Below are 25005 nucleotides of genomic sequence, written 5' to 3'. Positions count from 1 at the left end.
CGGCAAACATCGACACGGTAGCCAAACTCGTCCCACACACGCGAAAGCGTATCTGCAGTTACTGAGTGCGCGGCAGCAGTGATCCGGTTGCGTAGATCATCGTTCAGAGTGGTTGGTAGAGGCGGTACGTAAACAGCTTCCTTCACATAACCCCATAAGAAATAAACTCAGGGTGTGAGATCAGGAAGTGCAGAAGTGCAGAGCCAGCTCCTCAAGTCCCATGCGACCAATCCAGAGCTCAGGAAGGGTGTCGTTTAAAAAGCCTCGTACATCACGGTGCCTATCCTGTTGGAAAATGAAGTCCTGTGAATCTTCCATAACTTGATGGAACAGCCTTTGTTCCGACACGTCCAGGTATGTGATTCCCGTTACAGTTCTCTCCGCAAAGAAAAATGGTCCATAAGCCTTTGTATGGGATACGGCACAGAACACGTTGATCTTTGGCGAGTCTAATTACTTTTGAGTACATCATGGGAGGTGACAGTGATCAATGTTATTACTAACAGTTACTATGAAAATTAGTCTTGATCACAAATTTATTTATTCTGGAAACCGGTTTCGACCACGTCTGTTGTCATCTTCAGACCTACAAGTCAAATTCAAAGTTTGATCAGAGGGCTACATAAATCAAAAAATTATATAAAACTACAAAGTTATAAAACGATGAATTACGAAAATACTGTATGAGCAAAGCCTCCTTCTGGTGGCTCATACAGCATTTTGGTAATTCATCGTTTTATAACTTTGTAGTTTTATATAATTTTTTGATGTATGTAGCCCTCTGATCAGACTTTGTATTTGACTTGTAGGTCTGAAGAAACTGGTTACCAGAATAAATAAATTTGTGATCGAGACTGATTTTAATAGTAACTATTTGGTGAGTCCCTTTCGTGTTGAACTGGTGAATGTGGGTTTTCCAAACTTATATGCGAATATTGCGTCTGTTGACTTTTCCACTAAGGTGGAACGTCGCTTCATCGCTAAAAGTTACACGCTGTAGAAATGCGCCATCTTCCATCTTTGCTAGCACATAGCCACAAAATGCTAGAAGCTTCTCTTTGTCATTGGGGTTGAGGGCCTGCACAAGCTGTAATCGGTAGGGCCTGTACAGTAAACGCCGTCTCAGAACTTCCCATAAAGTTGATTGAGGTATTCCAAGTTCTCGACTGGCTCTTTTGATACACTTACTGGGACAGCGCACAAAACTTTCTTGAATTCGTCGGATATCATCCTTTGACACACGCGGTGTGCCTGTTCTTTTTCCTTTGCACACACTCCCATTTTGTTTAAATTGCTTTAACCAAAGACTAATGCTTTAGCGAGTTGGTGGTTGAATGCACTGCCATTTGCGACTCACTTTTCGCGAACTGAAGAGCGCAGAAAACCTTGTGCTCCACAGTCGCCATCTCACTCACAACTGACAGTGAAACGGAATGACGGCCCTATTACCACGCGAACTCTACCGGCCGCTTCCGAGATCACCACCACCCGCCCGCCGCCGCCCTCCAAAAACTTTGAAACTTCTTCTTTTCATTCATATAAAGTATTTGAAAATAGGTTCATCATTTAGAATAACCCTGTGTATATTATTTGTTCTTCGTTTACGGGCGACAGTCTGTTGCTTTCTTGACTGTGTTAAGTGCGATCTGACTTAGTCTGGTATCACTAGTCGTGCCTGTTACATGTATTCTTGTGACTTGTCAGTAAGGGGTTCAAAAAAAATGGTTCAAATGGCTCTGAGCACTATGGTACTTAACTACTGTGGTCATCAGTCCCCTAGAACTTAGAACTACTTAAACCTAACTAACCTAAGGACATCACACACATCCATGCCCGAGGCAGGATTCGAACCTGCGACCGTAGCAGTCGCGCGGTTCCGGACTGCGCGCCTAGAACCGCTATCAGTAAGGGGAACGACAAAATGTGTTTGTTGCACAACAAGGTCTGGGAGTTGGTGCATTAACTAAATCTGAAAGAAACGTTCTCTGTTGTAGATGTTTGTGCTGTAGTGTTGGTTATTTATGTTTCTGGGGAATCTCAGTGAATATAAGGTTTCCGACGAACGTATAACTAACGGAGTTTAGTGGAGAAAGAGACAAACGTAGCAGACCTGTTATCACAGCCTTATGTATATTCCATTTGAGTAAATGTCTAGATAAGTGAAACAGGTTATATTTGTGTTTGACTTTCTCCAATGTTTTAATTGTGCTAATGAAGATTGGTAATTTCTGAATGAAAACTCACTAAGGGAGCAAGTAAAGCGTCGAAACGTTCTTGGAACGGACAGATTTTGTTAAATGCTTTTAGTGATGTCTAAATTTTCGTGTATTCTCTCCCAACCCTGCACTACCAACCACTGGGATTCTATCCTCGCTACAGTAACGTTTCCCTGTTGTATGATTTATTTGCATATATGTTTAAAAATGTCTAGCATATTTCCTCCGTCCAAATGTTAATTGAGTATCGTGTAAAAATTTGAAGCAAATCGGTCAAGAACTTTTCTACTTTATATAAAGTTATATCTGCATTTATATACAGTTTTTAAAAAATGTATGATGTTTATCCCCCCGTGATTTTGCATTAAACTGAAAAAATTTGAAGTACATCTGTGAAGAAGCTTTGGAGATTTTTGGTAACAATGTTAAAGCACGGCTTGCATATTATATACATATATAGCTCTAGATATTTAGCTCTTCGTGAGTAGTGCGCTTCGTAAAGATGCTGAACTCTCTGGGATGAAGGACGCAATAACTCTTCGCATTACGTGCGGTGGACAGTCATATGAGATATTCCTACATGACATGCCGACCTCCTTGTACTTACGGTGGGTTTGTTCAACTACTGGACGTAAAATTTCCTCCTCACATATTAATGTTGCATCATCATGTTGTGGCCCACACCCCCTGCATCGAGGGCGAAGAATATCTGCACTCATATCCGTTGCCCCCTTTACAGGGTGTTACAAAAATTTAAAGGGAAACATTCCTCACACAAAAAGAAAGAAAATATGTTATGTGGACATGTTTCCGGAAACGCTTACTTTCCATGTTAGAGCTCATTTTATTACTTATCTTCAAATCACATTAATCATGGAATGGAAACACACAGCAACAGAGCGTACCAGCGTGACTTCAAACACTTTGTTACAGGAAATGTTCAAAATGTCCTCCGTTAGCGAGGATACATGCATCCACCCTCCGTCGCATGGAATCCTTGATGCGCTGATGCAGCCCTGGAGAATGGCGTATTGTATCACAGCCGTCCACAATACGACCACGAAGAGTCTCTACTTTTGGTACCGAGGTTACGTAGACAAGAGCTTTCAAATGACCCCATAAATGAAAGTCAAGAGGGTTGAGGTCAGGAGAGCGTGGAGGCCATGGAATTGGTCCGCCTCTACCAATCCATCGGTCACCGAATCTGTTGTTGAGAAGCGTACGAACACTTCCACTGAAAGACTGAACTGTGCAGGAGCTCCATCGTGCATGAACCACATGTTGTGTCGTATTTATAAAGGCACATGTTCTAGCAGCACAGGTAGAGTATCCCGTATGAAATCATGATAACGTGGTCCATTGAGCGTAGGTGGAAGAACATGGGGCCCAATCAAGACATCACCAACAATGCCTGCCCAAACGTTCAAAGAAAATCTGTGTTGATGACGTGATTGCACAATTGCGTGCGGATTCTCGTCAGTCCACACATGTTGATTGTGAAAATTTACAATTTGATCACGTTGGAATGAGGCCTGATCCGTAAAGAGAACATTTGCACTGAAATGAGGATTGACACATTGTTGGATGAACCATTCGCAGAGGTGTACCCGTGGAGGCAATCAGGTGCTGATAGTGCCTGCACACGCTGTACATGGTGCGGAAACAACTGGTTCTCCCGTAGCACTCTCCATACAGTGACGTGGTCAACGTTACCTTGTACAGAAGCAACTTCTCTGACGCTGCCATTAGGGTTATCGTCAACTGCACGGAAAATTGCCCCGTCCATTGCAGGTGTCCTCGTCGTTCTAGGTCTTCCCAGTCGCGAGTCATAGGCTGGAATGTTCCGTGCTCCCTAAGACGCCGATCAATTGCTTCGAATGTCTTCCTGTCGGGACACCTTCGTTCTGGAAACCTGTCTCGATGCAAACGTACCGCGCCACGGCTCTAGCCCCGTGCTAATCCATACATCAAATGGGCATCTGCCAACTCCGCATTTGTAAACATTGCACTGACTGCAAAACCACGTTCGTAATGAACACTAACCTGTTGATGCTACGTACTGATGTGCTTGATGCTAGTACTGTAGAGCAATAAGTCGCATGTTAACACAAGCACCGAAGTCAACATTACCTTCCTTCAATTGGGCCAACTGGCGGTGAATCGAGGAAGTACAGTACATACTGATGAAACTAAAATGAGCTCTAACATGGAAATTAAGCTTTTCCGCAGACATGTCCACATAACATCTTTTCTTTCTTTGTGTGTGAGAAATGTTTCCTGAAAGTTTGGCCGTACCTTTTTGTAACACCCTGTACAATGTCGTTTGCCTCTCATAGAGCAGTAACTTCAATTATAATGGTTTATTTGCCAGTAACATTTCTAGCTGTGGTAACAAATAAAGTTATCGATTAATGTTTATTCATAGTTACGTGCAGTACACTTTTTGTATGTCTTTTTTCTCTTATGGAACGACTTATGTATTAATTCCATTAATAATGGCATCACACATTTCTTGAAAAGTGGTTAGGCAGAGGAGCTCCTGTTTCACGTTCACCTGACCCCACCCCACTTCATATGTTCTTGTAGGGTCATATGCGGACGACACGTCTGTCGAGAAGGAAGAGGATCTGCTGGCAAGAATTATCACTGCCTGTTACACTGCCAGAAACGACAGCAGGGATACTGGAACGAGTACGACGTAACTTCGTGTGACGATGCCATACCTGCACTGACACTAAGGGACACCATTTGAACAACTGTTGTAAATGTGGCAGTTTACGAAAATTGTGGAGGTAAATGCAACTCCATATTACTGTAGGAGGAGGAGGAGAAGATAGTGTTTAACGTCCCGTCGACAACGAGGTTATTAGAGACGGAGCACAAGCTCGGATTAGGGAAGGATGGGGAAGGAAGTCGGCCGTGCCCTTTCAAAGGAACCATCCCGGCATTTGCCTGAAGTGATCCAGGGAAATCACGGAAAACCTAAATCAGGATGGCCGGACGCGGGATTGAACCGTCGCCGTCCATATTACTGAACCGTAAACTTAAGGATTTCGGTCCCTCTGACATCGTCCTACGTGCACCCTCAGCGCGAGGCTAAGTAGATTTTCGCTTAGACTTTTCGACTTGATCGTTATCAGACTAGGGCCCCTTACCTCAAATTGATACCGCAAATTGATACCTTCTCCAACATCCCCGAAACTTTCTGACTTCATCAAAGGAATCACCCTGTATATTAAATAGATTGCGCAGTAAAAGTGCTTTACATTCGCGTCTTAATATATCTTTTGCTAGAGTGTTACTACAGAGAGGGATAGTTTAACATGCGCTTCAGTTACCACAAGAGAGGAATGTCCTGTTAGAAAGGGGTCGCACTCTGTACAGAAGTTCTGTCAGGAAGTCCATTCACAAATCCAGTTAATATATGTAGAATATAATATAACATAACTGTGTATGTCCTAAGCGAATGAGAAAAATCGAAGCTGACAAATTTTCGTTTTGGATTATTACTTATTCTGAATGTTATTTTCGTATGTAAACTGTCACATTTTAAACAAAGTTTCTAGAATACTTTTTCAGTTTCAAGTAAACAAATGTTTACGACCTTTAGTGAGAGGCAGATTACATGCTTCTTTGCGTCAGTAATGCTGTGGTATTTTTAGGAATAGACCGTAAACGTCTACGTCGACCTCTACACTTTCCACATTTAAGATCGTTCTTTCATTGGTTTTGTTTGTTTTAAGTTCTGAACTGGTCCAAACAACAAAAAATCTGATATGATGCATCTTTGCCTGTGTGTCCCTGTGAGCTGCTTTTCCGTTCAAAAAATGAAGATTTTTTTTAAACATTTGTTGCAGGTGCTATTTAAATAAGGTTTTCTAACCAGATATGCCTTCCTCTAGTTGCTTGACGATTTAATGTAACAACTAGAACGAATATGTAATTCCAAGTTGTTTTAATTTAGGTATCTGAGGTATGTAGTTGAACTGAGTTGCCACAAGCGGTCACAGGATACTCCACAAGAAGTGGCGTTGTAGCGTAACAGCTGTACTGCTTTGATTGCAATTTCATAACTTTTTAAGGAAGTGGATCGTTTTTGGCCTGTACCCAGGAAACAATGATAGCTCGTCTCTAAGACCAACCACCGAAAATGGTTCTTAGTTTCGTCTGGTCCGATAGTAATCATTTCTGTAAGATCATTTCCCAGCATACAATTATCACTTCAAGCACTAGAATAAAAAAATAGAAGGGAGTGGGGCTATTCCTGTTCCTTTTTGGACTTCCCTTTAGATAAAAATAAAATCTAGCATAGTTTTAAGTTGCTAATTGGTACCCAACATGTACAAGTCTCTCAGCGATAGAGAGAACCAAGTAATTTCAACAATATTCTAGCATATCGATGAAATGCGTGAAATAATTTTTTGTTGGCTTGACTGGTCGTAATGTCTGAGAGTTTGGTTGTGCATCTTTGCTTTGAAGCAAAGCTTTTTCGAAAATAAGCTAATTAACAAAATATAAATTATAAATAAATACGAAAATGGCTCGGAGAATCCCAAAAAGAGTAATGAAGGTCACAGAAACAGTTGTTGTGTTGTGGTCTTCAGTCCAGAGACTGGTCTGATGTAGCTATCCATGCTACTCTATCCTGTGCAAGCTTCTTCATCGCCCAGTACCTACTGCAGCCTACATCCGTCTGAATCTGCTTAGTGTATTCATCTCTTGGTCTCCCTCTACGATTTTTACCCTCCACGCTGCCCTCCAATACTAACAGTATGTTATATTTTAAAACACGTAAACGTTTATTTAAATGATATTCGCGAATATGACAATCGTGATTTAACATACACTCCTGGAAATTGAAATAAGAACACCGTGAATTCATTGTCCCAGGAAGGGGAAACTTTATTGACACATTCCTGGGGTCAGATACATCACATGATCACACTGACAGAACCACAGGCACATAGACACAGGCAACAGAGCATGCACAATGTCGGCACTAGTACAGTGTATATCCACCTTTCGCAGCAATGCAGGCTGCTATTCTCCCATGGAGACGATCGTAGAGATGCTGGATGTAGTCCTGTGGAACGGCTTGCCATGCCATTTCCACCTGGCGCCTCAGTTGGACCAGCGTTCGTGCTGGACGTGCAGACCGCGTGAGACGACGCTTCATCCAGTCCCAAACATGCTCAATGGGGGACAGATCCGGAGATCTTGCTGGCCAGGGTAGTTGACTTACACCTTCTAGAGCACGTTGGGTGGCACGGGATATATGCGGACGTGCATTGTCCTGTTGGAACAGCAAGTTCCCTTGCCGGTCTAGGAATGGTAGAACGATGGGTTCGATGACGGTTTGGATGTACCGTGCACTATTCAGTGTCCCCTCGACGATCACCAGTGGTGAACGGCCAGTGTAGGAGATCGCTCCCCACACCATGATGCCGGGTGTTGGCCCTGTGTGCCTCGGTCGTATGCAGTCCTGATTGTGGCGCTCACCTGCATGGCGCCAAACAAGCATACGACCATCATTGGCACCAAGGCAGAAGCGACTCTCATCGCTGAAGACGACACATCTCCATTCGTCCCTCCATTCACGCCTGTCGCGACACCACTGGAGGCGGGCTGCACGATGTTGGGGCGTGAGCGGAAGACGGCCTAACGGTGTGCGGGACCGTAGCCCAGCTTCATGGAGACGGTTGCGAATGGTCCTCGCCGATACCTCAGGAGCAACAGCGTCCCTAATTTGCTGGGAAGTGGCGGTGTGGTCCCCTACGGCACTGCGTAGGATCCTACGGTCTTGGCGTGCATCCGTGCGTCGCTGCGGTCCGGTCCCAGGTCGACGGGCACGTGCACCTTCCGCCGACCGCTGGCGACAACATCGATGTACTGTGGAGACCTCACGCCCCACGCGTTGAGCAATTCGGCGGTACGTCCACCCGGCCTCCCGCATGCCCACTATACGTCCTCGCTCAAAGTCCGTCAACTGCACATACGGTTCACGTCCACGCTGTCGCGGCATGCTACCAGTGTTAAAGACTGCGATGGAGCTCCGTATGCCATGGCAAACTCGCTGACACTGACGGCGGCGGTGCACAAATGCTGCGCAGCTAGCGCCATTCGACGGCCAACACCGCGGTTCCTGGTGTGTCCGCTGTGCCGTGCTTGTGATCATTGCTTGTACAGCCCTCCCGCAGTGTCCGGAGCAAGTATGGTGGGTCTGACACACCGGTGTCAATGTGTTCTTTTTTCCATTTCCAGGAGTGTAGTTTTATAGATTCAAATACAAAGAATGAAATAATGACTAGTTAATATAGTACGACTAGAGCATCGAATACTGAGATACTTGGTGAGTGAGGTTTATTTAAGTGCAAGTTAATTCACAAAGATCAGCACCAAATATTCGATGTTCGAAAGTGCAGTTCGCTATTGTCACTCGTGACATAAACTGAAGTTCGTTATTCTTAGTGATCACTAGGGAAAAAACATGCAACTACTTCAAATCGCGTAAACAAATTAAATTTTGGATAGTTGCGCAAATTAATCATGAAAAAACACAGTCAGATATGCTAAATCCCATGAAAACTTAGACTTTGTAGGTCGCGCTTATAGACTACTCAAAGCGCAACGAACGTTAATCTAACACACGAGGCACATCGTTCGCTCAGTTCATGCTCCAACTCTGACTGTCAGAAGATCCCCATACCCCCCTGCTCGCGTTTAAATACTCTCTGCGACATCCCAATAACTGAATCGAAGTTTTACACGTAAATAACGACCACCATTGAAATTTAAAGCTAATTACACATAGACATAATATAAAATAAAGGAGATAATCGCGGACACTTTGCGACATCTTATTAAAATATCGACAATGATGTGTTATTAACAGAATTCACTAATGCTTGCTTCATACGGACTTGCAACGTGACGAAACTTAACTCAAATTTGTAAATACTTATCAAACGGTCTATTGCGGTTACTCATCTACTAACTTAAATTTGTGATACTTATCACATGGTAGAGTGCGGTTACTCGCACTACGAACATTAGGTAATGAGCTGGGAGACTCATGATACCTTCACATTACGTGTATCTGTCGAAAATTGATAATATTGGCACATTTGCACATCAATATCGCCTATAATTTTTTACACACATAATTGAATTGAAAGTAGCTACTTTTGGTGAAAACTGACGTTGTCAGCTTTGGTATGGCGCATCATATGAACATATTGCTTCAGTTTTCCATTTCAGACAATATTGTTGTTACATATAATTATCATAAATGTGATAATACTAGGTCTAGAATTATGCTTAAAGATGGAATGAGCCCTTCTCATGGCTGTGATTTCGTTGGTGTACTTGTTTTTTTTCTGCAGCATGTTAATAGCGTCTGTAATGTATTTTCGCTGGAATATATTACAGCTAGGGAAAAACCAACATACTCAAGGACTATGTTCAGGGTATAACAGTGCACACTGAGAGGCTGTATTGTTGTTGTTGTTGTTGTTGTTGTTGCTGTGGCCTTCAGTCTAAAGACTGGTTTGATGCAGCTCTCCATGCTCCTCTATCCTGTGCAAGCCCTTCCATCTCCTGAATATCTTTATTGTATTCATATCTTGGTCTGCCTCTCCGATTTTTACACCCCACGCTTCCCTCCAGTACTAAATAGGATAAATAGGCGATCCCTTGATGCCTCAGAATGTGTTCTACCAACCGATCCCGTCTTCTAGTCAGTTTGTACCACAAACTTCTCCCCAATTCTATTCGGTACCTCCTCATTAGTTACATGACATCTAATCTCCCAATTCTTTTGTAGCACCACATGTCATAAGCTTCTGTTCTCTAAATTGTTTATTTTCAGTGTTTCACTTCCATTCATGGCTCCACTTCAGACAAATATTTTCAGAAAAGGCTTCTTGGGACTCAAATCTATATTGGATTTTACAAATTTATCTTCTTCATAAAGGGTTTTCTTGCCATTGCCACTCTACATTTTATATCCTCTCTACTTCGACCATCATCAGTTATTCTGCTACCCAAATAGCAAAACTCATCTACTACTTTAAGTGTCTCATTTCCTAATCTAACTCTCTCAACATCACCTCATTTAATTCCTCGTTTTGCTTTTGCTTTTGCTTTTGTTGATGTTCATCTTATATTCTCCTTTCAAGACACTGTCCATTCCATTCAACTGCTCTTCCATGTCCATTGCTGTCTCTGACAGAATTACAATGTCATCGGCAAAACTCAAAGTTTTCATTTCTTCTCCTTGTATCTACTCGAAATTTTTCTTTGGTTTCCTTTACTGCTTGCTCATTATACAGATTGAATAGCATCGGGAAAAGGATACAATCTTGTCTCACTTCCTTCTCCACCACTGCTTCCCTTTCGTACCCCTTGGTTCTTATTACTGCCATATGGTTTCTGCAAAAATTGTAGATAGCCTTTCTCTCCCTGTGTTTTACCCTTGCCACCTTTCAAATTTGAAGGAGATTATTCTAGTCTATATTGTCAGAAGCTTTTTTTAAATATACAAATGCTATAAACATAGGTTTTCCTTTCTTTAAATTACCTTGTGTGAGAAGTCATAGGGTCAGTACTGACTGTCATGTACCTACATTTCTCCGGAATCCAAATCCCCTGAGGTCGGCTTCTACCAGTTTTTCCATTATTCTGTAAAGGATTCGTGTTAGTATTTTGCAACTGTGACTTTTTCACTGATAGTTTGGCAATTTTCACACCTGTTAGCACCTGCTTTCTATGGAATTGGAATTGTTATATTCTTCTTGAAGACTATTTCGCGTGTCTCATATATCTTTCTCACCAGATGGAAGAGGTTTGTCATGGCTGGCTCTCCCAATGTTATCAGTAGCTCTAACAGAACGTTGTCTACTTCTGGGGCCATGTCTCGACTTAAGTCATTGAGTGCTTTTATCATGCAGTATCGTATCTCCCTCCTCATCTTCATCTACGTCCTCTTCAATTTCCATAATATTGCCCTCAAGTACATCCACCTTGTATAGACCCTCTGTATACTTCTTCCACCTTTCTGCTTTAAGTTCTTTGCTTAGGGCTGGTTTTCCATCTGAGCTCTTGATATTGATACCGGTGGTTCTCTTTTCTCCAAAAATCTCTTTAATTTTCCTGTAGGCAGCATCTATCTTACCCCTTGTGATATATGCTCCTACATCCTTGCATTTGTCCTCGAGCCGATTTTGCTTAGCTATTTTGCTCTTCTTGTCGATCTCATTTTTTAAGCATTTTATTCTGTTTAGCCTGTTTCATTTATTGCATTTTTACATTTTCTCCTTTCATTGATTAACTTCAATATCTCTTGTGTTATCTAAGGATTTCTACTGTCCCTCGTCTTTTTAGCTACTTGATCCTCTGCTGCCTTCACTATTTCATCTCTCAAACCTACCCCTTCTTCTTCTACTGTATTCCTTTCCTGTGTTCTTGTCTATCGTTACCCAATGCTCCCTTTGAAACTCTGTTTATCCAGGTTCCACCTCCTTAAATTCCTGTCTTTTTGCAGTTTCTTCAGATTTAATCTGCAGTTCATAACCAATAAACTGTAGTCAGAGTCCACATCTGCCTCTGATAATGTCTTACAATTTAAAACCTGGTTCCGAAATCTCTGTCTTACCGTTATATAGTCAATGTGAAACCTCCTGCGTCTCCAGGTCTCTTCACGTTTGTAAGACGTTGTGGTCTCCTGGTCTTCATTGCTTACATATTCCGCCCTCACAATCATATTCCGCACATCAAGACGTTTAATTCGAACCCAAACTCGATAAGATTAAGTCAATGTTGTATGAATTCATGTAAACAATACGCAAATAACAAGTGCGCACCGGGGATGAGATACTCGAGGCTGGCGTACACACACACATTCAAGACACGACGGTCACAAGAGCTTTTAGTTCGGGATAGGCGGACCGCACACTGAGAGGCCGGTCCCTTCAGAGGACGATTCAGCCTATCTACGTTGGATGGCGACCGCCCGTGGAGCAGACAGCATTTGCCCGAGTGAAAGGGGAGAACGACCCCCTGTTCGGCTTAAAAGCAAATTCCGCTACATTGTGTGGGAGCACCCAGCCTATGCATTCCTTACAAACATAGCACACAGTCACAGAGGTATTCACAGGGAGACAGCAAACGCCAAACGCCGATGCTACAGATTTCCGGATTGGTCGCCTTAAACGAAACGTCATTCTCCCGTTTTAGAAGAGCAATGCTGATTGGCAGACGATATTCCTGATGCCTTGAGCTGAAGGAGTAATGGAAGAGACCGAAAGCTATACCCCTTTGTGTCTGGCTTGGAGAAGGGTCGTTACGTTGTCGCTCTTGGAGTGAGAACATGTAACGAGAACATGTGCGCTCGTATGTGTACTCAAAGAGCGAGGAACAAGTCTCTCCTCAGTACTTCACTGGGAGAGCACCTCTGTCAAGAGCGAATCGGAGTGTGACTCTCTATATTGAGTCCTTGTGATTAAGCGTTGTTCACTGTGTTGGCCGCCACACTTATTGTGCGGTGTGAACGGACAGAGTAATAGTTAAATGCCTGCGAGCGAATTTTTGAGTGGCATTGTGGTGGACTGGTTATCAGACTGGTGTACCACGCCAATAGTTAGACTAGGGGCGAATTGGAGACCTTGACTTAATGAAGGTGTAGGGAGAGTTTGATTGGCAAAGGTCAATCCAGATAGAACGAGAGTTATCTTATTTGTCAGCAGCGAGCGGCGCAGACAGCAGTCATCGCAGCTTACGGTATTGTGCGCTACAGCTCTTGCGAGCCCCATATTTCCTCCACAACAATACACTTCACTGCATTTCGCACACAACAGCCTCGACCGTACCTAGCAACATTCTAATGGATAATTATTCAAGTTGAGTAGGCGCGGCTCTCAGCCATTCTGCCGAGTCGATAACGATCTTAAAATTCATATAGAAATTTCATTAGCAAATCCTATCCTTAAGAGGTAACTTCACATTCCGAAAAGAACCCGGAAATAACTTGTTCAGTTCATAACTAAAAGTACCATTGTGATTTCTCAGAATTTTTGCAAAATAAATAATAATTTTCGTTAGTTTCATGTTTTTCTTACACTAACTAGCACTACTCCAGTACTCAAGTATCCCACTACTTACGTAAGAAATTTTGTAAATTTTTGTGATATTTCTTTACAGCGGACGACTCCAGAAGATATTTATTGCTGAAAGTTTTTCAAGCATTTCTCTTTAGAACGTTAGGAGCGTCCGTCTGACTTCTGTAGTAGTGTGGGGGTGGAAATTGATCTTGCAGGAGCCACAGAATGACAGAATAGCACCCACACACTCACAACGTATACAACCTTCTTTCATGATTCTTAGACCAAGTGTTAGCTACGATTTAGTTATGCTCTGTGCACAATTCTACCAGGCGGCTCCCTCTTTCATTCCTTAGCCCCATTCCATATTCACCTACGACTTTTCCTTGTCATCCTTTTCCTGCTGCAGAATTCCAGTTCCCCGTGACTATCAAATTTTCGTCTCCCTTCTCTATCTGAATTTTTTCTTGTATGTCATGATACATTACTTCAATCTCTTCGTCATCTGTGGAGGTAGTTGCCATATAAATTGTAATGCTGTGGAGGGTGTGGGCTTACTAAACTAAACTCCGTCCGAACAGGCCATGAAGGCCCAACGGCACCGACCGGCCGCCGTGTCATCCTTAGCCCAAAGGCGTCGTTGGATGCGGATACGAAAGGGCATGCGGTCAGCACACTGCTTTCACTGCCGTATGTCAGTCGACGAGACCGGAGTTGCTACTTATCAGTCAAGTAGCTCCTCACTATGCCTGACAAGGGCTAAGTGCACCCCGCGTACCAAAAGCACTCAGCAGACCGGATGGTCAGCCATCCAAGTGCTAACCCAGCCCGACAGCGTTTAACTTTGGTGATCTGACGGGAATTGTGTTACCACTGTGGCAGGGCCGTTGGCTTCGTGTCTATATTAGCTACAATAATGCAGTTACTATGCTGTTCACTGCATTGTCCCTACTTGATTTTGTATTTTTAAGTCTGTATTCAACTGATCAGAAGTCCTGTTCGTCCTGCGACTGAACTTCACTAATTAACACTATATGTAACTTTAACCTATCCATTTTAGTTTTTAAATTTTCTAACCTACCTGACCGATTAAGGGATCTGATATTCCATGCTGCAACACGTATAACGCCAGTTTTATTTCTCCTGATAACGACATCCTCCTGAATAGTCCCTGCCCTGTGATCCAAATGGGGGACTATTTAACCTCCGGAATATTTTACCCAACAGGATGCCATCGTGATTGAACCATGCATACACCTACCTGCATGCCTTCGTGAAAAATTACGGCTGTAATTTCCCCTTGCTTTCAGCTGTTCGCAGTACCAGCACAACAAGGCCGTTTTGGTTGATGTTACAAGGCCAGCTCAGTCAGTCATCCAGGCTGTTGGCCCTGCAACTACTGAAAAGGCTGCTGGCCCTCTTCAGGAACCACAATTTCGTCTGACCTCTCAACAGATACCCCTCCATTATGGTTGCACCTACGGTACGGCTATCTGTATCGCTGAGGCACCCAAGCTTCTCCATCAACAGCAAGATCTATGTTTCTTGGGGGGAGAGGTTGTAATGTCAGTAATTCATTTATCAGGCATAGTCGACCAGATGCCGCTCAGGAGGCCTGTCTGTTCACCCTTTATTTTGACACTGCAGGCAGTAACTGCGCTGAGTTTAGAGGTGAACAGTGTTTCCAGCAATCATTGTTGGGTACAAACATGCCCCACCGACGAGTACTTACTCCTGTTGAAAAGCTTCAGCCATTTGAACGCGGACATATTCTGGACCTGCGGGAAGCTGGACGGACGTGGTGACGAACCTGCACAAGGTTGGCACCATGTATTGGTTTGTTTGTCACTGCTTTGAAGATTCTCACACCTGTAGACCAGGTTCTGGAGGTCTGTGCAGTACTGATGCACGTCAAGATTGACACAATGTGTGAGCTGCGGTGGCCGACCGAACGTCATCCAGGGAAGAAATCTGGACACCTGCTATGGCATCAGGAGCCATTCGGGACGGTCTTCATGCACCAGGATTAAGATCATATGTGGCCAGTGTATCACGGACACCGTGATACCGCCAATAATGGTTACTCTGATGTCAAAGAGTTGACTGGAGAGTAGAACGGTGCGCTGTTGTCTTCTGTGATGAGAGTGTGCTCTGTCTGTATGCGAGTGACGGACGTACGTGTGAAAGGTGTAAAACTGGTTAGCTACTTATTCTAGAGTGCAAGCGCCTGCGATACACAGGTCCCATCCCAAGGGGGTGGGGGAAGTTACCAAATGGTCCAAATGGCTCTGAGCACTATGGGACTTAACTGCTGAGGTCATCAGTCCACTAGAACTTAGAACTACTTAAACGTAACTAACCTAAGGACATCACACACATCCATGTCCGAGGCAGGATTCGAACCTGCGACTGTAGCGGTCGCGCAGTTCTAGACTGTCGCGCCTAGAACCGCTCGGCCACCTCGGCCGGCCCTCATTTACCACTCGCGATCACATTTGGTGTTTCTACAGGGTAAAGTAACCACCCGCTACACTGTACAGGATGTTATGCCCATGCTACTGTCATTTCTTTGACAGGAAGGTGTTGTGCTTTTTCATCAGGATAGTGCACATCCACATACGACTGGTACGACGCAACTTTCTCTTCGTGGTGTACAACAACTGCCCTGGCCAGTAAGATCACCAGATATTTCGCCAATTCATCATGAATGAAACGGGGACTTATTCGTTCTGCAGGGTATGAAAGAAACTTTGAACAACAAGAAAAGGCACAAGATGCTTAGGACAGTCTTCGCAGAATGATGCGACAATTTGGTACCCATCATTGTGAACGGGTGTTTCATTTGGTCTGAATTTTTTTTTTACACTCTCAATGATGAACAATCTGGCACCTCACTTGCCAATAAATAGATCTTGTTAGTGAGGGTGTTGTACTCTTTCCGGCATTTTCACCAGCCTTGAAACGACTGGGTGTTTGTGTTATCCTCATCATTCCATCATCATTCGTGAAAGTGGAGAGATTGGACTGAGCAAAGGTTGGGAATTTGTACCGGCGCTGATAGTCGCGCAGTTGAGCGCCCCACAACCCAAGCCAAACATCATCATCTTTCCGGTACTGTGTTTACAGTCTTTCGTTTCATCCTTATAAGCTGGCATTGTCTCGTCGCCAGGTTTCTCAGCGTGTGTGGACGCACCGGTCCTCAGTAAAACCCGACACCCGGCCGCAGAGGCTCCAGGCAGCTGAATTGCACGCTGGCCTCGCCTGCGCTGCTTGCTCAGCCCACCTCGGCCACCACATCTCGCCGTCAGATACAAATCATCGCCTCTCCCGCCGTGAGCTGGCACCTCGTAATGCCACAAGCATCTGCATTGCCACTAAATAATCTGTCATGGAGCTATTTGTATAAGTAGGGATAGAGACGGAGAAATCGTGGCGTATAACACAGTTGTCTACTAATTGGCCTAATTGCCCCGGGTCTCCTTTAAATGGTCATTCAACATCCTTCGAGATTCCTTGTTCCTCCTGAGTGGGTCAACTTGCGTGGTGGGACGCTACTGTGTTACGTCGCCTCCTGTCGCCCTAAGATGTAGTGTGTTGGCTTATTTGGCGACATCAGGCACATCCGGACCCACAGGCTTACCTCATTTTAAGATTTATAAACAGGTCTCGTTTCAAGTTTTAACAGAGATTGATGGACCTAAGTTCGTTGTCCTAATTGTGTAACAAAAATGTGAGGCTACGCGTGACAGCGGCACTAAATGTGTCACTTTTCCTCAACAAACTGTTTACTCCCACTTGTTCCACCGGTGGTAAACCTTGAGACCGTCGTGCACTCTCAATCGTGGAGGGAAATTTTAATGCATAACTGGTTCCCAGTTTCTTTTCTTCCAAATAATATGAATTAATTAACGAGAAGGGCTTTAGTTTATTCGTGCCTACAGTTGTGAACATGCACAGAAGCAGATTGGGGGTTTTTCATCTGGAGCCTTCTGTAAATACATCTACATCTACATGATTATCTCTGCAATTCACATTTAAGTGCTTGGCAGAGGGTTCATCGAACCACAATCATACTATCTCTCTACCATTCCACTCCCGAACGACGCGCGGGAAAAACGAACACCTAAACCTTTCTGTTCGAGCCCTGATTTCTCTTATTTTATTTTGATGATCATTCCTACCTATGTAGGTTGGGCTCAAAAAAATATTTTCGCATTCGGAAGAGAAAGTTGGTGACTTAAATTTCGTAAATAGATCTCGCCGCGACGAAAAACGTCTTTGCTTTAATGACTTCCATCCCAAGTCGCGTATCATATCTGCCACACTCTCTCCACTATTACGTGTTAATACAAAACGAGCTGCCCTTCTTTGCACCCCTTCGATGTCCTCCGTCAATCCCACCTGGTAAGGATCCCACATCGCGCAGCAATATTCCAACAGAGGACGAACGAATGTACTGTAAGCTGTCTCTTTAGTGGACTTGTTGCATCTTCTAAGTGTCCTGACAATGAAACTCAACCTTTGGTTCGCCTTCCCCACAATACCATCTATGTGGTCTTTCCAACTGAAGTTGTTCGTAATTTTAACACCCAGGTACTTAGTTGAATTGACAGCCTTGAGAATTGTACTATTTATCGAGTAATCGAATTCCAACGGATTTCTTTTGGACCTCATGTGGATCACCTCACACTTTTCGTTATTTAGCGTCAACTGCCACCTGCCACACCATACAGCAATCTTTTCTAAATCGCTTTGCCACTGATACTAGTCTTCGGATGCCCTTACTGGACGGTAAATTACAGCATCATCTGCGAACAACCTAAGAGAACTGCTCAGATTGTCACCCAGGTCATGTATATAGATCAGGAACAGCAGAGGGCCCAGGACGCTTCCCTGGGGAACATCTGATATAACTTCAGTTTTACTCGATGATTTTCCGTCTATTACTACGAACTGCGACCTTCCTGACAGGAAATCACGAATCCAGTCGCACAACCGAGACGATACCCCATAGACCCGCAGCTTGATTAGAAGTCGCTTGTGAGGAACGATGTCAAAAGCTTTCCGGAAATCTAGAAATACGGAATCAACTTGAGATCCCCTGTCGTTAGCGGCCATTACTTCGTGCGAATAAAGAGCTAGCTGCGTTGCACAAGAACGATGTTTTCTGAAACCACGCTGATTACGTATCAATAGATCGTTCCCTTCGAGGTGATTCATAATGTTTGAATACAGTATATGCTCCAAAACCCTACTGAAAAACGACGTCAATGATACAGGTTTGTAGTTCGATGTATTACTCCTACTACCCTTCTTAAACACTGGTGCGACCTGCGCAATCATCCAATCTGTAGGTACGGATCTATCGGTGAGCGAGCGGTTGTATATGATTGCTATTGCTAATACTTTTTACTGTATCCACGCACTCGCGTACACACACACACACACACACACACACACACACACACACACACACACATACATTCTTGTTGAATTTTCTGGTGCGAGGTTTGGGCCCTCTTACTGAAGCCGTCTTATGGGAACTAGCAGCACACTGAGCTGCACTGCCAAAGATTTGCAAATTTAGGGAGAGTTAATGACCGCCGAGTCAACGGTGTTACGTGATTGCAGGAGTGTTCACCTGTCTGTCTAGTGGCCGGCTAGTTTGTGTTTACATTTTCATATACCTAAGGCGGCTACGTTAACATTCGGACCGCTGGTGTTTCCAGCCCTCTTTTGGGCGCCGTAGGTACCATAGGATTTACCAGCAATTAGTTTCGCACGGCTGGCTTTCCGGTTAGCACCTTTCCCACTACTAATCTACGCCAGTCGTTTACCATCAGCGAATGCCTTGTAACCGTCAGTCCGGCAGTGTCCTGGCCGACAGTCATCGTTTGCGTGTAGTTTTGTAGGCCTAAGCGACATGAGTTCTGTACACCGTGAGTATTGCAAATACACTCCTGGAAATTGAAATAAGAACACCGTGAATTCATTGTCCCAGGAAGGGGAAACTTTATTGACACATTCCTGGGGTCAGATACATCACATGATCACACTGACAGAACCACAGGCACATAGACACAGGCAACAGAGCATGCACAATGTCGGCACTAGTACAGTGTATATCCACCTTTCGCAGCAATGCAGGCTGCTATTCTCCCATGGAGACGATCGTAGAGATGCTGGATGTAGTCCTGTGGAACGGCTTGCCATGCCATTTCCACCTGGCGCCTCAGTTGGACCAGCGTTCGTGCTGGACGTGCAGACGGCGTGAGACGACGCTTCATCCAGTCCCAAACATGCTCAATGGGGGACAGATCCGGAGATCTTGCTGGCCAGGGTAGTTGACTTACACCTTCTAGAGCACGTTGGGTGGCACGGGATACATGAGGACGTGCATTGTCCTGTTGGAACAGCACGTTCCCTTGCCGGTCTAGGAATGGTAGAACGATGGGTTCGATGACGGTTTGGATGTACCGTGCACTATTCAGTGTCCCCTCGACGATCACCAGTGGTGTACGGCCAGTGTAGGAGATCGCTCCCCACACCATGATGCCGGGTGTTGGCCCTGTGTGCCTCGGTCGTATGCAGTCCTGATTGTGGCGCTCACCTGCACGGCGCCAAACACGCATACGACCATCATTGGCACCAAGGCAGAAGCGACTCTCATCGCTGAAGACGACACGTCTCCATTCGTCCCTCCATTCACGCCTGTCGCGACACCACTGGAGGCGGGCTGCACGATGTTGGGGCGTGAGCGGAAGACGGCCTAACGGTGTGCGGGACCGTAGCCCAGCTTCATGGAGACGGTTGCGAATGGTCCTCGCCGATACCCCAGGAGCAACAGTGTCCCTAATTTGCTGGGAAGTGGCGGTGCGGTCCCCTACGGCACTGCGTAGGATCCTACGGTCTTGGAGTGGATCCGTGCGTCGCTGCGGTCCGGTCCCAGGTCGACGGGCACGTGCACCTTCCGCCGACCACTGGCGACAACATCGATGTACTGTGGAGACCTCACGTCCCACGTGTTGAGCAATTCGGCGGTACGTCCACCCGGCCTCCCGCATGCCCACTATACGCCCTCGCTCAAAGTCCGTCAGCTGCACATACGGTTCACGTCCACGCTGTCGCGGCATGCTACCAGTGTTAAAGACTGCGATGGAGCTCCGTATGCCACGGCAAACTGGCTGACACTGACGGCGGCGGTGCACAAATGCTGCGCAGCTAGCGCCATTCGACGGCCAACACCGCGGTTCCTGGTGTGTCCGCTGTGCCGTGCGTGTGATCATTGCTTGTACAGCCCTCTCGCAGTGTCCGGAGCAAGTATGGTGGGTCTGACACACCGGTGTCAATGTGCTCTTTTTTCCATTTCCAGGAGTGTAATTACAACGAAAGGGAAGGTGTGTCTTCTCAAGGATGGTCATCACAGCCGGGTGTATAAAAAATGTGATGGGTTTACTAACTCGTTGTGCGTGAATTGCCAACGGAGTAAGTGCCGAGGTGTTGCAAATGACAGAATCATGGCTCAGCAGAAACATTCTTGCGTAGCGACGAAGCAGGTGTGTTGATTAAGTAACAAAGGCCTAACGAGAAGAAAAGAGTACACAGAGAAAAGACACCGCCTGTTCCCCAAACTTTGAAAGAGGAATGATTTGAAAGATACAGGTTTAAATTTTGTCGGAAATTATGGGAACTCTAAGACTACATTGTGTACAGCAAAATGGGAAGATATTGGGACGACACTGAACGCTGGCACTAGTTCAGAGATTCAGCTGAAAGAAGACATTTCCAGTTTAAATGAGAGTAATAGTTTTTTGAAAACTAACGATCGGCCTGTTTCTGACAAAAGAATCCTGGTATTCGGTTGTGAAGAAGCGGAGACATTTCTGAGTCAAAATGGAACAGTTCTTATGGATGTAATATTTAAAAGTTGTTCAAAACAGTTCTAACAAAAAAATGGTTCAAATGGCTCTGAGCACTATGGGACTTAACATCTGTGGTCATCAGTCCCCTAGAACTTAGAACTACTTAAACCTAACTAATCTAAGGATATCACACACATCCATGCCCGAGACAGGATTCGTACCTGCGACCGTAGCGGTCATGCGGTTCCAGACTGAAGCGCCTAGAACCATGCGGCCACACCTGCCGGCCCAGGTCAAACAGCTGTACACGACACACGAGGACATCGGAAACACGGAAGAAGGAAGGTATTTCCCACTTTATTTGCTTTGCTGCGAGAAAAAAGACAAATTATACATGAAAGGCTTTTTCCTGGATTGAAAAATAAGATGCCTCAGTGGTCGCCGAAAACTGCAATGCTAGACATCGGAATGGTGACGATTAAAGCTATAAAAACAATGTTCCCCGAAACATTCGTTTTCGGTTACAATTTTCACTTCAACCAATGTCTGTGGAAGAAAATACAAAAACTGTATTTAACGGAGGAATACAGGACAGAAATGGATTATTTCGCTGCATGTGTACTGCAGTGGAACATCTTTCACCAAACAGTGTTGATGAACTGTGGTTGGTAATAATGGAAGAAATGCCCAACGGAGAAAAGGTTATGAAATTCGCTTTATGGTCAGTCAATCATCGGAAAATCCTCGTATACCAACTAATCGTGGAAGGTTTTTTATCAGCGGCATGAGGCAACGAATGTTGTCAAAGGCTGACATAGAAAACTAAACTCCTCAATAAATCAAAATCATCAGAATGTGTACGTTCTGATAAATAAGCTGAAGGAAGACGCAGTAGATGCTACATCGAAAATTTAAAAAAAAAAAAATTCCTTCGGCCTGCCTCTTCAAAAACGAAGAACAAGATACACAGATTTCGACAAAAGGTTGGAAGACATTATGAGAATATACAGGGCGAAGAACAAAGTGCCGTACTTAGAAGTCGGCATGTGATCTTCGTATAGAAGTGTGTCAAGCAAAACCAAGTCCCACAAATAGGTTTAACAGAAAAACAATTTAAAAACCGAGGCTCTGGCAGCGCTGTAATTGCATGCAGCGTGACCAAGAACAGGTAGCACGAATGCTAGACAGTGCCATAGCTGTTCCATTGGCTCAGTGGGACACAGTTGCCTTCGGCGTTGCTATGGTGTGGATAGATGGCAGGTAGCCAGTGTTTGTGTTGTTTACTGCGTCCATAACCACGTGCAGTCGCTCATAAGGATACATCACGGTATACAGCTACCACATAGTGACATTGGGGTTCACTTTCTCCCCGATTTTGCCGGTCCCCAGGCAGTCGGTGTCGAACAGTACCTGCAAGACGAGGCGAAGATGCCGCCGACCGACATTGTAGGAATCCATCTTTCGATTGTAATACCATGTGAATATGGTTGGCGACGCGGCACACGACGAAATTACACGAAAGGCTCGCGTGGAGTACGCTTCTGTCACACTGCTGGCAATGTAGGACACGTCACAATTGACTATGTGGTTTTGGTGTCAGAACGATCAGAATGAGATATTGCATCTTGTTGCCGTCGTCTGATTTGGAAGATCAAGTTCGTAAACAACACAATGCTGACGCAAACGTCGCCGTCGTTGGTCACTCACGGGGCCTGGCGGTCTTTCCTTTACAAGATAACACTGATCCTGCCGGACCGGAAGACCCTCGCACCACGGAGTAAGACGACGGTGTCAGGGACAGAAAGCTCTTTGCGACGGTTGCCTTGGCGCCATCGAGTACTATGGATGTTTCCCCATCGGACGCACGCTTTAAGACCACAGTCTCCCCAAAGCCGTCACACGACCCTCTCCCTTCAGAGAAGATCATATGGATACGGCAGAGACCCACAGGACAACAATGCCTTGGCGGAACCGCTCCCAGCAACACAACGTCAAACATACAAGTTCGCTATGTTGAATACGAATATGGTCAGCAACTCAGCGAAGTACCATTCTGACTCTTTGCGGAGTCGAGTTGTTTCCATCAGTCGGCGGTCACCCAGGGTGCAGGGTGGCTCTCAACGTCTGGCAAGGTATCCCGTCACAGATATGGTTGCTCTCCCGTCCGGAGGGGGTATGGCCATCACACTGCTTGACACTGAAGTCATCAATTTATATGCCGCATCAGGCTCGACACACCAACGTCAATGAACTGCGTTCTTTTCAGAAGAATTACGGCCATTATTTGCAGCGTAATGTGATCGTCATGTCGTAGGAGGTGATTTCAACAGTGTCCTGCATCCAAAGGACCAGACTCCCGGCTACTCACCATGTCCGGCCTTACGTATGTTGGTGGATGATTTCCATCTCATTAACGCATAGATGATACACATTGATACTTCTGATTACAACCACCACACAAGCCATTCACCAAGCCGACTCGATCGTATACATATTTCTGCAATCCTTTGGACAGATGTGCCCCTGTATCGTCGGATGTGCATCGTGAACACTAACGTACTAAAGCCAGTCTTCTGCCCCAACAAGGCAACAATCTATGAGGCGTGGTGGAGCAGTCACGGCATTAAGGCGCTACCAGTGAGGAGTCTCCATCCATGCTTCATGTTACATCCGACATCCATCGTTGACAACGTTGCCTCGTCTCTACCTTTCCGACCCGGGAAAGCAGTGGACATCTCAGCATTCGCCGATCATTACCAAGGACTTTACGATGACGAACGAGCAGCGGCAGCGATGGTTCCTGACGATGTTTTACAACCTCTCACCCACACCCTTAACAACACGGAAGCAACATCCCTAGTGATAGTTATCACAGCGGACATAAACAGTTTTTTATGTTGCTGAGCGACAGTCATACAATAATTTTTGAATGAACACACCGCCCTTTGACTGTATTGTTGTTTATTTAATTACGACCAATGTTTAGGCCTTATATGTAATTTTAAAGTGATTTCGTAATTTATGGCTAATTTTGACCTTTATGTCCTACAATATATGTTAATGACAGAGACTCAGTCACTTGAAAATGGCATAAAAAACCGCTGGCATGGTGGCCGACGCGATCGCCAAAGGCGTGAAGAACAAATCCCTAGACCCCCTATGGCTTTCTCATTCAATTTTATGGGACCTTCAGCACACTGATGCTTCGACTTTGGACTTAGATTTTCCAGGAGCTGTTCAATCCTTCCTTCCTGATACCACTAGACTTTATCAATGACATTCTCATACCAGTGCCCAAACCAACTTTCGACCCCTCGAATTACTCAATGTGCATTATAAGCGTTACGCGCGTCTCTTGGCACCTACAGTACTTTCTCCAGAACAAACATCGCAAGGCTGCAGGGTCACCCTCCAGATGGCCACTCGTGAATGGTGGGACCTGACTGTTGGTTGCCTCCGTATGTGACTGGTGTCGATAGATTTCAACAGCGCCTTCGACCAAGTCCACCAACATTTTCTCCTCTCGGTGACAGAACACATGGGGTTGTCGCCACAATTCATAGACGCCATTCGCTGCTTACTTTGTAATGCCAAGTCCATGGTCCAAGTCAACAGATGACTGGCTGGACCGATCTCTGTCTGGTGTTTGCTCAGGTAGGGATGCCCTCCCACTGTTTTGTATGCGATCGCCCTTGAGCATCTCATCAAAGGTCTCCTACCCCATCTTATGGGATTTACCTTGCGTGGCTGCACGATCTAATGCCAGGCCCCTACTTCTTGCACGCTCGTACACAAAATTATCTGATGCCACAACATGGCTCCTACATTATG

General features: G+C 45.0%; 1 protein-coding gene across 1 annotated transcript in view; it reads right to left on the bottom strand.

Moving 5' to 3' along the window:
• LOC124805538 (lutropin-choriogonadotropic hormone receptor-like) overlaps positions 1-25005 on the bottom strand; it is an 860476-nt gene that overhangs the window by 384803 nt on the left and 450668 nt on the right. The gene's annotated exons all lie outside the window — the stretch shown is intronic.

The sequence above is a fragment of the Schistocerca piceifrons genome, chromosome 7 (assembly GCF_021461385.2).
Source record: "Schistocerca piceifrons isolate TAMUIC-IGC-003096 chromosome 7, iqSchPice1.1, whole genome shotgun sequence".
Lineage (NCBI taxonomy): Eukaryota > Metazoa > Arthropoda > Insecta > Orthoptera > Acrididae > Schistocerca > Schistocerca piceifrons.
The sequence above is the reverse complement of the archived record's forward strand: the minus strand, read 5'-3'. Positions and strand labels throughout refer to the sequence as shown.